General features: G+C 43.6%; 1 protein-coding gene across 4 annotated transcripts in view; it reads right to left on the bottom strand.

Moving 5' to 3' along the window:
- PRKCD (protein kinase C delta) overlaps nucleotides 1-14,120 on the bottom strand; it is a 315,192-nt gene that overhangs the window by 166,037 nt on the left and 135,035 nt on the right. For all 4 annotated transcript variants that reach the window (XM_069206388.1, XM_069206389.1, XM_069206390.1 and 1 more), the window contains exon 3: nucleotides 6,791-6,864. The gene's annotated coding sequence lies outside the window, so the exon portion shown is untranslated. The remainder of the gene's footprint in view (nucleotides 1-6,790; nucleotides 6,865-14,120) is intronic.

Raw genomic sequence — 14,120 nt, 5'->3', positions numbered from 1 at the left:
GCCCCGTATGTTTTCAGTAGTTTACCGGTGCTGTGTAGGTGGGCTAAACACCGGAAAAGGCATGACGTATGCATGCCTTTCACAAATGAAAGCAAGCGGATTTTAAAAGGCAAGCCCACGAACCAATGAAAGTGACTGACATGACATGGGCGTGGTTGGAAGCCCAAAGAAAGATTACTACAGGGGATGGAGCGCTTTGTGCTCGCCCCTAGAAACAAATAATTAGGTCCACAGGAACAGTGAAATGGTGCATTTGCCATATAACCATGGATCTTCTGCACTCACCACGTACTACATCCACTGCTCCATAATTTGCAAATGTTAACAAGATTAAGTGTGGTGCAATGCAGAACCAGACGGTGCGAAAGTTAACTGGTCTGTTCCTTTCTGCAATGAAGCATTTGAGGAAAGGACAATGTAATTCAGACAGTGTGAACATCCCCTTTTTATGAACTAGGGGAGGGCTTCTGTCTCAAAACAAAACAGAAATCTTAAACACTTACATGTACTTTTAACAGAGTGGAAAGAATAATTTCGCCCAGACCATGACTTGTTTTTTTTCATTATTCTCACCAAATCATGTTCACTTCACAGACACTATTCTCGAAGAACACGCTTTTTAACAGGAACTCAGACAGTCTAAAAGAGACCCAAAATTATGTTTCTCCTTGTAAGGGTGCATGTTTTTTTGTTATTAACAAAGTGCCATCAAGTGAGACAAGTGCATAATAACTGAAATGTACAAAACTGTGCTACAGAGAAGTTTTTGGATGGCCACATGTATGTACGTATGTATGCATGTATGTATGTGGGACGTAAACCGAGCCAAGGACAGTGGAGCTTCAAGAGGCTACAGTGTGAACTCAAATCTCCAGGCATGCTTTGGTACATAGACATGCAGAATAAATTAAGCAAACCTGTTACTACAAATTGAAGGTAGGTATAGGCTTGCCTTCTGTGCCATTTGAGTGTGTTTTACACAAAATGTTTGACTCTGGAAAGTGGGGAGGACCTTGTTTTAAAAACGGTACATCCTATGCTTCCACGCAAGACAAATCTATTAATCGTTGGTGTTTACGAACATGGTCTGCTGAATGTGGATACAGTTTTGTTTCTTACAAAACATTTGGATTTTATAGCACAGGAATTATTTTTGTAGCAGTGCGTTAAAATGTCAACGTCGATAGACAATGCCATGGAACGTGTTGCATAATCTTCCTTCACCTGCTTAACATACCACATAATGTGCCTATACAGGCCACATAATTCATAAGCCCTGCCACATAAATTGTTATGCATTATTCCAGTTACCCAGTACATAACTACAGATTTTCGGTCATTCTGTTTCTTGGTCCAAATAACCATTTTTATAGTCATAGCAAAGGCTTGGCCAAATTAGTGAACTGAACAAGGTGGTGTCTAGGTAGGTTTAATCGGAACCACACACTAAATTTGGCATGTAGAAGAGATTTCAGTTAAAATGGAGTCTAGGTCTCTCATATTTTTTATTCACTTTGATAGTATTTACAAAAATAGGCCGGGGAACAATTATGTTCAATTTCCAAATAATGATAGTTGGAAGAATGTCCGGAGGTGCCTTACTAAGAAGTCACAAAATCCATCAAGACCATGAAATCTCGCACAATGCACTGTATTCAGGTGAGCCTCCCACAAGTTTTTATTTTCTGACAGGGTTAATTTTGGAACCATGTCCAAGATTTTACTGACGCTCTGTTTAAAACAGATAAAATGAATTTTGAGCACCTCTGAAAACAGGGCGGTAGGCTTGAATCCAGCTTGAACTGTAATAGAAAAGCTCTACCGTCTCCTGTTGGGATGTTTTCGACTATTGGTACCATTACATTATTAAAACCACTGCTAAAGTATATGGAGTCTGGTTCACATAAGCCTGCAGGAACAGAATGTAGATGGAAAGTAACAGAGTAAGGCGTGAGCATCCTCTGTAAGGGCACAAAACCTGTCTCGAAGCATCATATTCTGATGAAGTATGTTGGATGAATATCTTTACTACTTAAATTGTGTCTGAATAATAAATATTATTACTGGCCAGGTCAGGGCCAGTCACAGGGGACTTACACAAACTTTGTAGAACTAGTTACCATACCTAAAATGAGCATTTGTTTATTTTATGTTAAATCTTTAGTGATTTTACTTAACATTGTCAAAGTAACTAATTTATACGTTATCACTTGTGAATACAACAAGCTACTGAAAATACCACTTCAATGGTAAACCAGCATTCACAAAGCCAACCGGACTCGCCAGTTCAAGAGGTACTGGCTATGCCAATATGTTTTAGCCATGTTGTACCCCAGGGGCAGCAGTTCAGCATGGATTAAAATTAGTGGGGTAAAGGAGAGTGGCGCTGAATGTTGTAAAGCGGAATAAATTGGAGCACTATAGAGTGGCACAGAGAGTTGTAGAATGGTGCAGAGTGGTGTACAGTAGAATTGAGTGCCATTGAGAGGAGTGAAGTAAAGTGTCATGGAGTAGCAGCGGGTGGAATGGTGTAGAGTGTTGTGAAGGGAGGTGAGCGTCAGATTGGAGGAGATTGGAGGAGAGTGGAGGAGAGTGGAGGAGAGTGGAGGAGAGTGGAGGTGAGTGGAGGTGAGTGGAGGTGAGTGGAGGTGAGTGGAGGTGAGTGGAGGTGAGTGGAGGTGAGTGGAGGTGAGTGGCGTGGAGTAAACACAGTGTGTCAGAATGGAGAGGCAGAGTGTTGTGGAGTGGGGAAGAGGAGAGTGCAGTGGTGCAGAGGAGACTGGAGGGTTGTAGAGTGGAGTGGCATAGATGCTGATAAGTTGAGTAGAGTGCTGTAGAGTAGAATGATGTAGAACAGAGTAGACTGTCAGAGTGGAATAGTGGAGGAGAGTGGAATGGCATAGAGTGGCGTGGCAAAAAGTGGAGAAGATGTAGTGTCCAGTGACATACAGTAGAGTGGCATAGAGTGTCAGAGTAGAGTAGAGTAGTGTGTCACAAAATAGATTGAAGTTAAGTGCCATGAAGTGGGCACAGAGGGAGTGGAGCAGAGCACCATATAGTGGAATAGTGTTGTAGAGTGGAGTAGAGTGTCAGAGTGGAGTAGAGTTTAATGTAGTAGAGTATCAGAGTGGAGTATCGTGGAGTGTACTTGTTCAATCAACCTTTTTTCACTGCCTCTCAACCCATTTGGCAAGCTGGGCCCACCTACAATGGGACTTTGGTGGGGGGTGTGACTTTAATTGTGTCCTGGATCCTATCCTAAATCGTTCCCACCCTTCACTTCCTCCGGCCTCTCTGACGGCAAGTGCATGTAGCCTGATGGCCTGGCTTCACCACAGTTTGCTCTGTGATGCTTGGTGCCACCTTAACCTGAGCACTCAACTCTATTCGTACTGCACTCCAGTCCATGATCATGACTACCTGGCCAGAGAAATATTTGATCATAACACTCTATTGATGGGTCTGCGGTGGGATTGGGCGGGGTGCACCATGTGGAAATTACAACCCTTACCTATGGTGGACCACATATTTAAGGCCAGTTCTCAAATCAGATAGTGGATTATATTGACCTCAATGAAAGGTCGAACACCTCCCCAGCTATGAAGTGGGAAGCTTTTAAGGTGGTTCTTCTAGGTGCCTGTATCCTCACCACTTGGCTGAATGCTACACCATGTTGGATGTCCTAAACCAGGTGTAACAAGAGTACGTTACTATGGGACGACTGGTGATTGAGGACCGGGGACAGTGTCCCCTCTTAACGTCACTCCAGGATCAGGAGGGACAGAAACTCAAGCTTATATGATGCTTGGAGAAAGAGAGAATGTTTATGTTATTAGTTAATTAAAACCATAAAAGTAATCCTTCAACATAAAATTTGACAGAACCATTTTAATACACTGAAACACATATTACATAAATTTATAAAACTGAGAAGAGCTAAATACATTCTACAAATTTGAATTACTCCTGCTTGACTCCGGTTACTGGTGCAAGACTTCATGCGATCTAGCTGTGTGACCAGCGATGTTACCAAAATACCTTTCTTTCCTTGATGTGTTTACTCAGAGTAGATGGATTTTGTCTCTATTTGCACCCTCCCTATCACAGGCTTGTTTCAGCAGATGTTATTTTACCGGAATAGATTTCCAAAAATTGAACCAATCTAAAATTCAATATGGTGTTTTGTGGATTGAATGCTTCAATTAGTGCTTGGAGTACTCAGCATATATTGCCAAATCCCTTTTAAAGGAGGGGAATCTGGCCAACTACTGGCCTGGTTGATCAGACATAGCAACTTCCCCCAATAGCCCAACACCGCCAGGTGGATGGTGTGATTATTTTCCAGTGAGATATACTTGAGGTATTTGTGTCGTTCTATACTTCGCTGTACAATCCACCCCACAAACCACCCCCCCCAACCGTCATTGCGGCAGAAGTTCACTGATTTCTAAACATAGCTCATCTACCGGTCCTCTCCGCGATTGAGAGGCAAGAGATTCACGCCTAATGGTAGCAGAGATTAGAGAGGTGATAAAGGAGATGGAAACTGGAAGAACTACAGGGACCAATGTACTCCCACCCAAGTTCTATAAGCAGGATATAGCAGTCATGGCCCCTCATTTGACAAAACTGTACGAGTCCATATTAGAATCGAGCTGCCTCCCAAAGACCTTGAGTGAAGCACTCCTGGTCTCCCTGCTGAATCTTGGAAAAGACACCCTTAAGCCATCATCTTACTGCCCCTTATAAGATTCTCACGAAATTCTTGGCTTCCAGAATTCAACAGGTTATGAATCGGTTGGTACATGGTAATCAGGGTGGCTTTAACTAGGGCTGCAATATGGCACTCAATATTCAAAGCTTTTTTCAGCTCCCAGAGGGGGCGTGCCCTGGATGACGGCAGTCGAAACCCTGGTACTGGACTTGGAAAATGCCTTCAACTCGATGGGCTGGGAATAATTATTTGTGGTGCAGCACCGTTATGGATTTGGGAAACAGACCATTAACTTCATCCAGCTGCTCTATGTAGAGCCTTCGGTGCTTGATCCATATCGGTGAGGGACTCATTTCCTGCGCCATCCCGAGGGAAGACGCACCCTCCAGGGGTGCCCCGTCCCCATTGCTATTTGCAATGGCGGTGGAGCCACTAGCCGCACATACCCGCCATATCGGAGGCACGTGGGGTATCCCTTGCCGGACCGCACCAACATTCTCTTCCTCTACATGGCCAATGTCCTCTTTTACATCAAATATCTTACCATGGATCTCTCTAGCCTAGCCAGTCTCTTGACCACTTTCGGGGACCTTTTAGAGCTCCAAGTGAGCTGGATGAAGTCCTGCATCTACCTGTTGGACGCATAAGCCCCCTACACCACAGTGGTTATGGGTGGAGAGCCCCTGCAATGGGAGGACCGCTCCTTCCTCTATTTGGGCATTAATGTCTAAGACACAGACCCTGACCTCTTGGAGGGTTATCAGACCAGAACGGTGTTCTCCCTTTGGGCACAGGTTGCCTTTTTGAACCCCCCCCCCACTTTCTGTAACAGAGAGAACAGCTTTAGCAAAAATGGTCATGCTCTCCAACCTGCCGTATCATTTAATCGCTCTAACAATATTACTGCTCCAATCAATATTCAGAGATCTACATCAACTGCTTAGTGATTTTGTCTGGCATCGTAGTAGGCACAGAGTAGCCATCGCTAAGCTACAATTGCCAAGAGAGGTAGGAGGCCTGGGGGCTCCCAATTTCGAAAAGTACTTTCTTGCAATCCAGCTAAAAAGGTTGGTTCACTGGCCTCGTTTTCTCAACAGCCCCAGAAGTGTGCTCTTGGTGCCAGGCTGCAGCAGCTGAACCCCAGCATATGTTGTTACTGTCTACAGGTCACACAGTTTTGGCAAGATGTCCTTTGGACAACTGTCTCAACCACAAAAGGCCCACTTCTTGACACTTGGGAGGTGGGTAAACTAGGAATCTATAAGCACCAGAAAAAAATGAAAAAACTGTGAACTCTGGCTCTCTTCATTGACTTTGCCTTGTCCTATGAAAATGCTCCATCATAATGCTGGGAAAAGTACAAACACCCCCAGCCACCTCCTATGCCCGTACCCCTCCCTACCCCCTGGCCCCCACACCCCCCCACCCCTGGTAGCTGCAGTGGCATGCTGTGCAGGCGATGCTTCACAGAGAGGAAGCTAGGGCCTGAGCTGCTGCCCCACTGCCCGCCTATGGGATCAGTTACTAGCATGGTTTTGGGCACCAATCGAGAAGTTCCCTCCCATCTCTCCTTGTAAGGTTCCTGCCACTGTTGTATCTACACCTCTGGACCCTTATAGTGCATGGAATTACTGGATGTTAGCCTACACTCCTATCTGATGAATCATTGCATTATCACTGCTTTCTGATCCCTCCCCTATATCCTATCTGCCACGCATTCAAGAGTCTGAACCCATCCCCTCACCACATCTGCCGCCCAACTTATCCCTCTGTCCCAGTTGTTTTACTGCAGCAAATGTGACACGATCCACTTGCGGTCGGGATCTACCGTTGTGCAAAAATTGCTGACTGTATTTAAACTCAACTATCCGCAATGGGTCAGTGGTCATCCCTGAACCCTTATTATTTGCAGTGGTAAATTAGCACTTCGGACTGATGCCCTTTCCATGCCTGCTTACTGGAGACTACTATCCTAAACATGCGTCTTTTGTTTCTGTGTATGTTTGAAAAATCTATTAAACCTGTTAAAAAGGGGGCATTTGTTGCGCTTTACAAACCAAAACTATAAAAACATACCAAATGCCTTGAATTTGATACAGCCAGGAAGGAGGCGATGACATAGGGTGTTGCTTTCCAGGAGCCTTCCAACGCTGTAAAACAGATGGAGAGAGTTAACATAGTGCATATCAGGACATTCCATTTATCAGCGTTTGCAAACTTTTAAGTACTCATAAATAAAAAGAATACATTGAAATGTAGAGGTACACTTCATGCAGCAAAAAAATCAACCACTAAAATGCTTCAAAGAAACAACTTCATAGTCTTTGTTCGAAACCGGTTAGTATTTCCTATTGCCTTCCACGTTATTCTAGTAATTTTAAATTATGCAAGGAGCATTTTATTAGCACTGCCAAGGCTAAAATGGTACGACAGCGTGTACCCATATTTTGAATACCTGGATTTTTGGGGCTTTCCTGGAATTAACATCTGCCACGACGCGGCAGCTGCGGTAACTTGCATTAATTAAACATGCTCCCTCTACGTCCTCATGTCGAGAAGGTTTTGCTCAATACACATCACATACTAAATTGCCAAACTACTACAACTTGGAATCACGCTCAAAGGATTGTCTGCTCTCCCTTCTCCGAGAAACACCCACAGTCTGCCACCTAAAGCCACGCTGTCCTTCTGTTTTTCGGACGGCCCTGTGGACATCAGCGTGGAGGGCTCCTCCTCCTAGAAGGGATGTGGTGAACAGACATGTGCCGGCAGGCCTTGGGATGGTCGCTGAAAGCGCGGGAATTCCACATAATCTCGTCACGTGCAGACCGCCTTCTTGAGGGGTACGTCTGGGCGTGCTCGGCCATGCAGAGATGAAGAATGCAGCTGAACCTCTGCGGCATTGTTTAACTAGTCACCAGGAGAGCTCTGGGAAATTCCTCCGTCTGCTCATCGGTTACTTATTTCTTATTTCACTGAGGTGTAACTTCAAATCGGACAGCGACCGATTCGCCAGCCAGCCTGATGTGACTGTGTAGTCTTGGAAAGAATGCCTTTAGCAACCGAAACCATAAGGGAGTCGAAAAAAATAACCCCAAACCAAGCTGAGGTTGGGCGTTGCACACATCAACACCGCTACATTCAGTGTTCGCTTGAAGCATTTTTTTAAGTCAAGTTAACAATATTCTCAACTCATTTCTATGCACTCAAAACTAACCTTTGCATTTTGCCGGATTTTTATTTAACTGATTGTGCTCCATGGTTCTACCTTTCGAGAGGAGCTCTAGTTTGATGATCAACCCTTTGCTAAAAATGTATGCCCTTTATGTTGTGAAACATTCCTAGTCTCAGGAAGAATTGCAATATCACATATTTAGCTCCACTCTTCTTCAATCTATATAAAAGTAAACATTCAAATCAACCCCTTTCTAACTGCAAGGCTTGGAGGTCCCTGATCTATGGCAGACCTTACTATATACTCAGAATCCTACCAGGCACGCACGCCTTCTCACTCCAGCTCCATCCAGGTCCTTGAACATATGTTCCGCACATGGGCACAGGTCAAGCCGTTCAAGGGTCTGTCACAAGGCCATCTTGTTTATCAACATGGCACTTTGACACCAGTTTGGCTCGACAAACAAGTCCTTTCCGAGAAAGAGAGAGAAAGAGAGAGAAAGAAAGAGAAAGAAAGAGAGAGAAAGAGAAAGAAAGAGAAAGTGTGTGTGTGTGTGAGTGTGTGTGTGTGTGTGTCTCCCCCCCCCACACCCAAAGAGGAGTCCCCTGGCAGACAAAATGCTCGTCACAACAGAAGCTTTAGTTTGCTATTTTCTTACTGTTCAATGTGGTGTGTGTGTAGGTCTCACAATCTTTGCTTAATGACTTCAACTGCATAACAACCAGCAAAGACTAGAACTGTTGAAAGGGTCCTTAATGCTAGGTGTGAAGTAAGTGAACTTATCATCTGTTCCTTATCCGCAAACGAAGAGCAGGGCGTCCAGCGATACTCCCACTACAACTGTTAAGAAGTTCGAGCTCCCATTGTAAGGTCATTAAAAGCCAAAGGCTCTACCAAGAAAGGTAAACGAATGGGATGGTTTTATGTTATTCCTGCTGTGGGACCATTCCCAAATGGTGGCACTGTATGACAAATGATAAATAAACAAAAAGTGAACACAAGAAATGCTGCATCCCCACACTGCGTAAAAAAAAGCAATCTGTGGCTGGGGCTACTTCGTGCACATGATATACATGTGTATGTAGACGGCGGAAGTGCCACTTTCACAGATGACGTGTAACCGGACTGGCACCATTTTGATTCCATAAAGGACAGCACTTTATTTCTTCTTTCCCAGGTTGACACCACAGGCAACACCGAGGAATAGGGACGCTTTTTATTTACAGTACAGCCATACATGCTGCAACATTTGCTACATAAAACACAAGTTACATGTTTCTTTCATGAATAAACAATGATTTCGGTGGGAGTTGAAAACATCACAAATCTGGGGACTACTTAAATACATTGGAAGGTGCTTCAAGAGAAAATCATAGCACTATATAACAAACATTAGCAAAGCCAACAGGTCTCGACCAATAGGAAGGATGTGGCACTATGGCCAGTACAGGCGGACGGGACAACTACTCTGGAACTGAGGAACCTCAATAGTCTGTAATTCTGAGCAAATCACTTCATCTCCCCTGCCTTAAAAATAAAAATTGAAGTTGTGTAAGTGTAACAGATGCTCAAGTAAAGCATCACATAATTGGTTCGAATATGTGCTTTTAAAGAAATGTAAAAAAATGCAACTACAACCTCAATCACAGCAAGAGGGGTGGAGGGAAACTAATTAAGTTAAATTAATCCGTACTAAGGTCATGCTCCACAAGTGCTTAATTTGTAAATAAAAACGTGCCGGTGCCCAGAGCTCTCCTTTGAAACACACAGCTGCTGCAATGCAATGTGTGAGCACAGAATATGGAGGCAACGTAATCCTAAAGCCATCTTGGGCCTCTTCAATCCATTTACAGCCACTCCCTGCCACTTCAGCTCACTCTTGCAGCTTTCTCCGTGTGTGACGCTTTGTCGTTTTTCTCATTCACCATCTTTTCCATACGTGTCTTTTGTTCGCAGTAAATGCTTGGGGCACAAAAATAAGTGGCGGCCCTCAAAAATAAGTGCTGGTGCCCGGCATGGGAAACCACTGGCTCAAATTAAGCACGGAGCTCCACAGCGTGGCAAGGAAATGGCGGCATCCCCTGGGCTGCCAAATTAGAAGCAGCAAACAAGTATAATAACGGTGCTAGGAAATGGTAAGCGATGGGCAGGCTAAAAGCCCCTTTTTGTAGAGTTTTTTTTTCCAGATCCAATAAATAATCACCATAGTGACAGCGCATGTGCGCTGCCTGCAGGCTTGACCTAAAGAACATGTAGTCACATACGCATCCCAGGAGTCTTAGCGAGCTTTAGTCAAAAGTTTGTATTAATAACGCAAATAGGAATTTAAAATTTGCCATGGAGTCACATGCCACTATTGCAGTGTCGCAATCCTACTTTGTAGGTATGTAACATACATTTTTTATTATAATTTTACTCAAGACAAAAGTGTACAAAGTTGTGATATTCTGCATATATATATATATATATATATATATATATACACACACACACTTTTTTTTTAAATCCAACCTTCACGAAGTACTAAACTTGCATAATGAATAACCTCTACTTTGAAGCAAGAAAATACAAATTGAAAACGTTAGTACAAAACTCTGCTTTATGAGGCGATATAGTATACTTTCTGGCCTTGATTGGATAAAACATGTAATTTACAGGGTTACCGTAATTTCTGCTATAAAAACCAAGCAACCCTACATTTAGAGTTCATGCACTGTAGCCATGCCCAGGTCTCCGTTAATCTGTGTAGCTATTCCCAGTGAGCATCGTGGAAATGGCATGGTCGTTGCCCAGGTCTAGCCTAACACTGCGCCCATGCCCTGTGCTCGCTACCCTTTTCACTTTACACATTGGTCAAGGGGCAGAGAGTGCTGCCGTTTGTCCTATGCACAAGACCCAACATTACTAAAGGTGTGAAATGTCTCCTTCTTAAACACGTCAAACTTTTCAGTGTATTCAACTGAAGCTTCCTGAATCCGTGCAATGTTGCTCTCACCGCATGGATCTTCATAGCCCACCGGTGGGCTCTTCGTGGCTCTCCCAGACCAAGAATCTCGGGTAGAGGCCTGCCCTTCCTCCAAATCCCACTCATTCGCGATGGTCAACTGGTACGTCAGACGATCCATCCTGGGCGTCTGGAGGTAGAGTTTTGTTGGTCAGGGTGCAAACAGGAGTATCTCGGAGTCAGGACAAAGTACACATGACGTGTACATATATTTTGTGTATTTAGGTATGTGTTTATATCTGGGTGCGGAGTTGCAAGCAGGCAACCACGGGGTGATGCCAATAACAAGCAAGAGGACACAAGGTTGCCTATGAACCTCTTGCCACAATTGAGGTGAATTTTCGGGGACAAGCAATCACTGCCAAACTACAACAACAATTAGCGGGCCTAAAATGGGCATCAGATCTGGGACTACTACAAATAAAATGCGTCTAGTAGGGCTGGAAATGTGGTAAAAAAGAACAGCCATATATATATATACATATACAACAACTGATGACAGATCGGTTTACTGGATGAGATTATTAGTGTTGCCTGATTAACAAGTCAACAACAACATGGGCAACCCATAGTAAATATACTATGTGTTGTCATATAGTACCATGTCACAGGGCAGAGACAGCAGGCAGAACAAAACATCTGTACATTATGACTCGACAATGCATAGATAAAACTTTACATTTTGAAAGATGTTTATGCGTGGGGCCTCCTGACAGATCACGCTAGAGCTATTTTCGGGATTAAATTCCACCAGTACTAACCAATATTCATTCACATAAAGGGGAATGCTGATGGTAATCTAGTGACTGCTGGTGGTAATCTAGTGACCACTGGTGGTAATGCCTTTATAAACAGGAGTAATTTTACTACCCAAATTAATGCCCAATTGGGGATTACCACCTGGCACTACAGAAATTATTCATTAAAACAGGTGGTTTGTAATTAATCCTGTCGTAAATAAAGATGTAAAAGTACTGTAAATGAAACATTTCATTCAGTAGCTCACTATTTAGGACTGGCATTAAATTTCCTGTCAAAGAGACCACTATCTCCCATATATGTTACAATTGGAGGTGCACGGCAAGCCTGCTTATTTGAGGTGGTAAATTCCATCAGGTCTGGGCAATATGTTTCTGTCATTGGAATGAGTCAGCAAGGTCGAACAGGGACAGAAAACAGGCCCAGGCTCCACAATAAAAGTGCCCCCCATTAGCAAATTAGATTAGAAAACAACAGATGTCTACTCTACATTTGCAAATCAGGGCAGTTCTGAACTTGTAAACATGAGCTGTATATGTGTTTTGCAAGTCATGAGTAACTGCATTTACTTGCGGTTTCTGCAGGCAATATTTGTGGTAATACCAGTTGCGGCTCGCTCCTCTTTCCTGGTCACTGCAGGCACAGGCTCCCAGCCTGCCCTGTAGCCAATCCTGATGCTGCTCAGAGCAGATGTCTTCACTGAGAAGTTCAAAGCAGAACTAGGGTGAAGGCAGACTATGCAAGCAGCTCATAGCTGTCTCTTAATTCTGAACCAAGGGTCCAAGGATATCATTACATGCATCATTTGTGCCAAAATAAAATGGCTTGGACTGAGGAGGCAGCATCAGCAGCATTTTATCATAGTGTCTGGGTATACATGAAGGATGCCTCATCTACGGTTGCCAATTGCCTTACCACAATAATTTCTAAGTGACAACCTGCTACAAATTGATGATCAATAGAAAAATAGGCATTCAGAAGAAAAAAAGGAGGTCTGCTCAACAATCGTGGCCGCTACTGCATTGGTGATAATATACAGAGTCAGGGAAGGACCTATGCAGATACGACATATTATGGAGCCTCTTTGTTCTGAAGGATATTAACAGCATAGGAAAAATTAACTTGTTTTTTACTATGGTCAGGCAGGGCATTTTGTACAGCAGTGTCCCCACTAAGAGGGAAACATGTATGCTCAGCCTTAGGAGGCACACCCAAGTCGGGCATCTCTTCATTCCAAGAGCCTGAGGAAAACCAATTTCATTTTCTGCTAAAGATTCTAACTGCATAAGATAAACTCTCTATAGCATCCTTCTCATAGATTGTGGTAGTAGGATATTTTGTGGTCCAGATTTATGAGAAATTATGCTATTCTGATTAGAAGAAAAGAAAAAGGGTTTTCTATTGCAGGTATCAATGGAACATCCCGGACATCAGGAAAAGTACAATGTGAAACGGAATCTCTAATAATGGATTAAGAGATGGGGAAGTGTGACTTGGTTGATTTCAGTTTGATTGACATCGCTAACTTCCATGTGGTATTTGGCCCAAGTTGGCTACACTAGCCTAACCTGCATATTAGTTGGAAATATTCCAAGCTGTCCAACTTTAAAAAATACAGGTCAACCTGTTTTCTTGTCCCCTATATACTAAAATATGCAGGATTTTACCAATTTATCATCATCCATCTTGGTAGGAAGTGCCTTCATTGATTTGTCACTAACCGTCTATGAAAGAAGCAGGCAGACAAGAGGACTTCCTTTCCCATCATCCATCTGCACAGTAAGTGACATTACTTCCTGCCTTCTCCCTACTTCATTAAACTATTCAGGAAGTCCTGGCTTCCAGGCATCCCCAGCAACATACAGGCACTAACCAGAGCACTGCCTGTATGACTCTGTTAAGACCAGGAAGGGGCATGGACCAGAACCCCTGTCCCACAGAAACTTGCAAGTTATTACATAATCATCTGTGCCACCCAGAACCATACTGCTGCTCACCAGTCATACCCAGACCTAAGCGACCCAAACACTTAAATAGCAATCGCACAAAATACAGATCCAACCTTGTACCTTTCCCACTGGTTACCACACACCACCACACTACAGAACACATATTACAACTCATGTTTACACTGCAATACCCCACGGACCAGCCATCACAGGCCTAATCATCTGTTACAAGCTGACATCTTCCCCATCACAGAAACATGGTTCATCTCCTCATGCTAGAGGTCCTTCTTCCCACAGGTTACAGCAGCCATCTTGAGGACCAAACAAAAAAGAAGGGAGGAGGCTGCCATCCATAAGTCCTCCTGATTCTGCATTTTACGCAAGCATCTCTCAACTCCATGCAGTTGGTGCCATGCTATTTCCATTCTCTGTAACTCTGACCAACAATTCCAACCTTACCCCTCATTCACAGACATCCAGGGCAAAACACTGGCTTAATTAATGAATTCTCAGATGTCC

This window comes from Pleurodeles waltl, chromosome 9, assembly GCF_031143425.1.
Source record: "Pleurodeles waltl isolate 20211129_DDA chromosome 9, aPleWal1.hap1.20221129, whole genome shotgun sequence".
In the NCBI taxonomy this organism is placed as follows: Eukaryota; Metazoa; Chordata; class Amphibia; order Caudata; family Salamandridae; genus Pleurodeles; species Pleurodeles waltl.
Note: the sequence above shows the minus strand (reverse complement) of the source record. Positions and strands in the feature narration are given on the sequence as shown.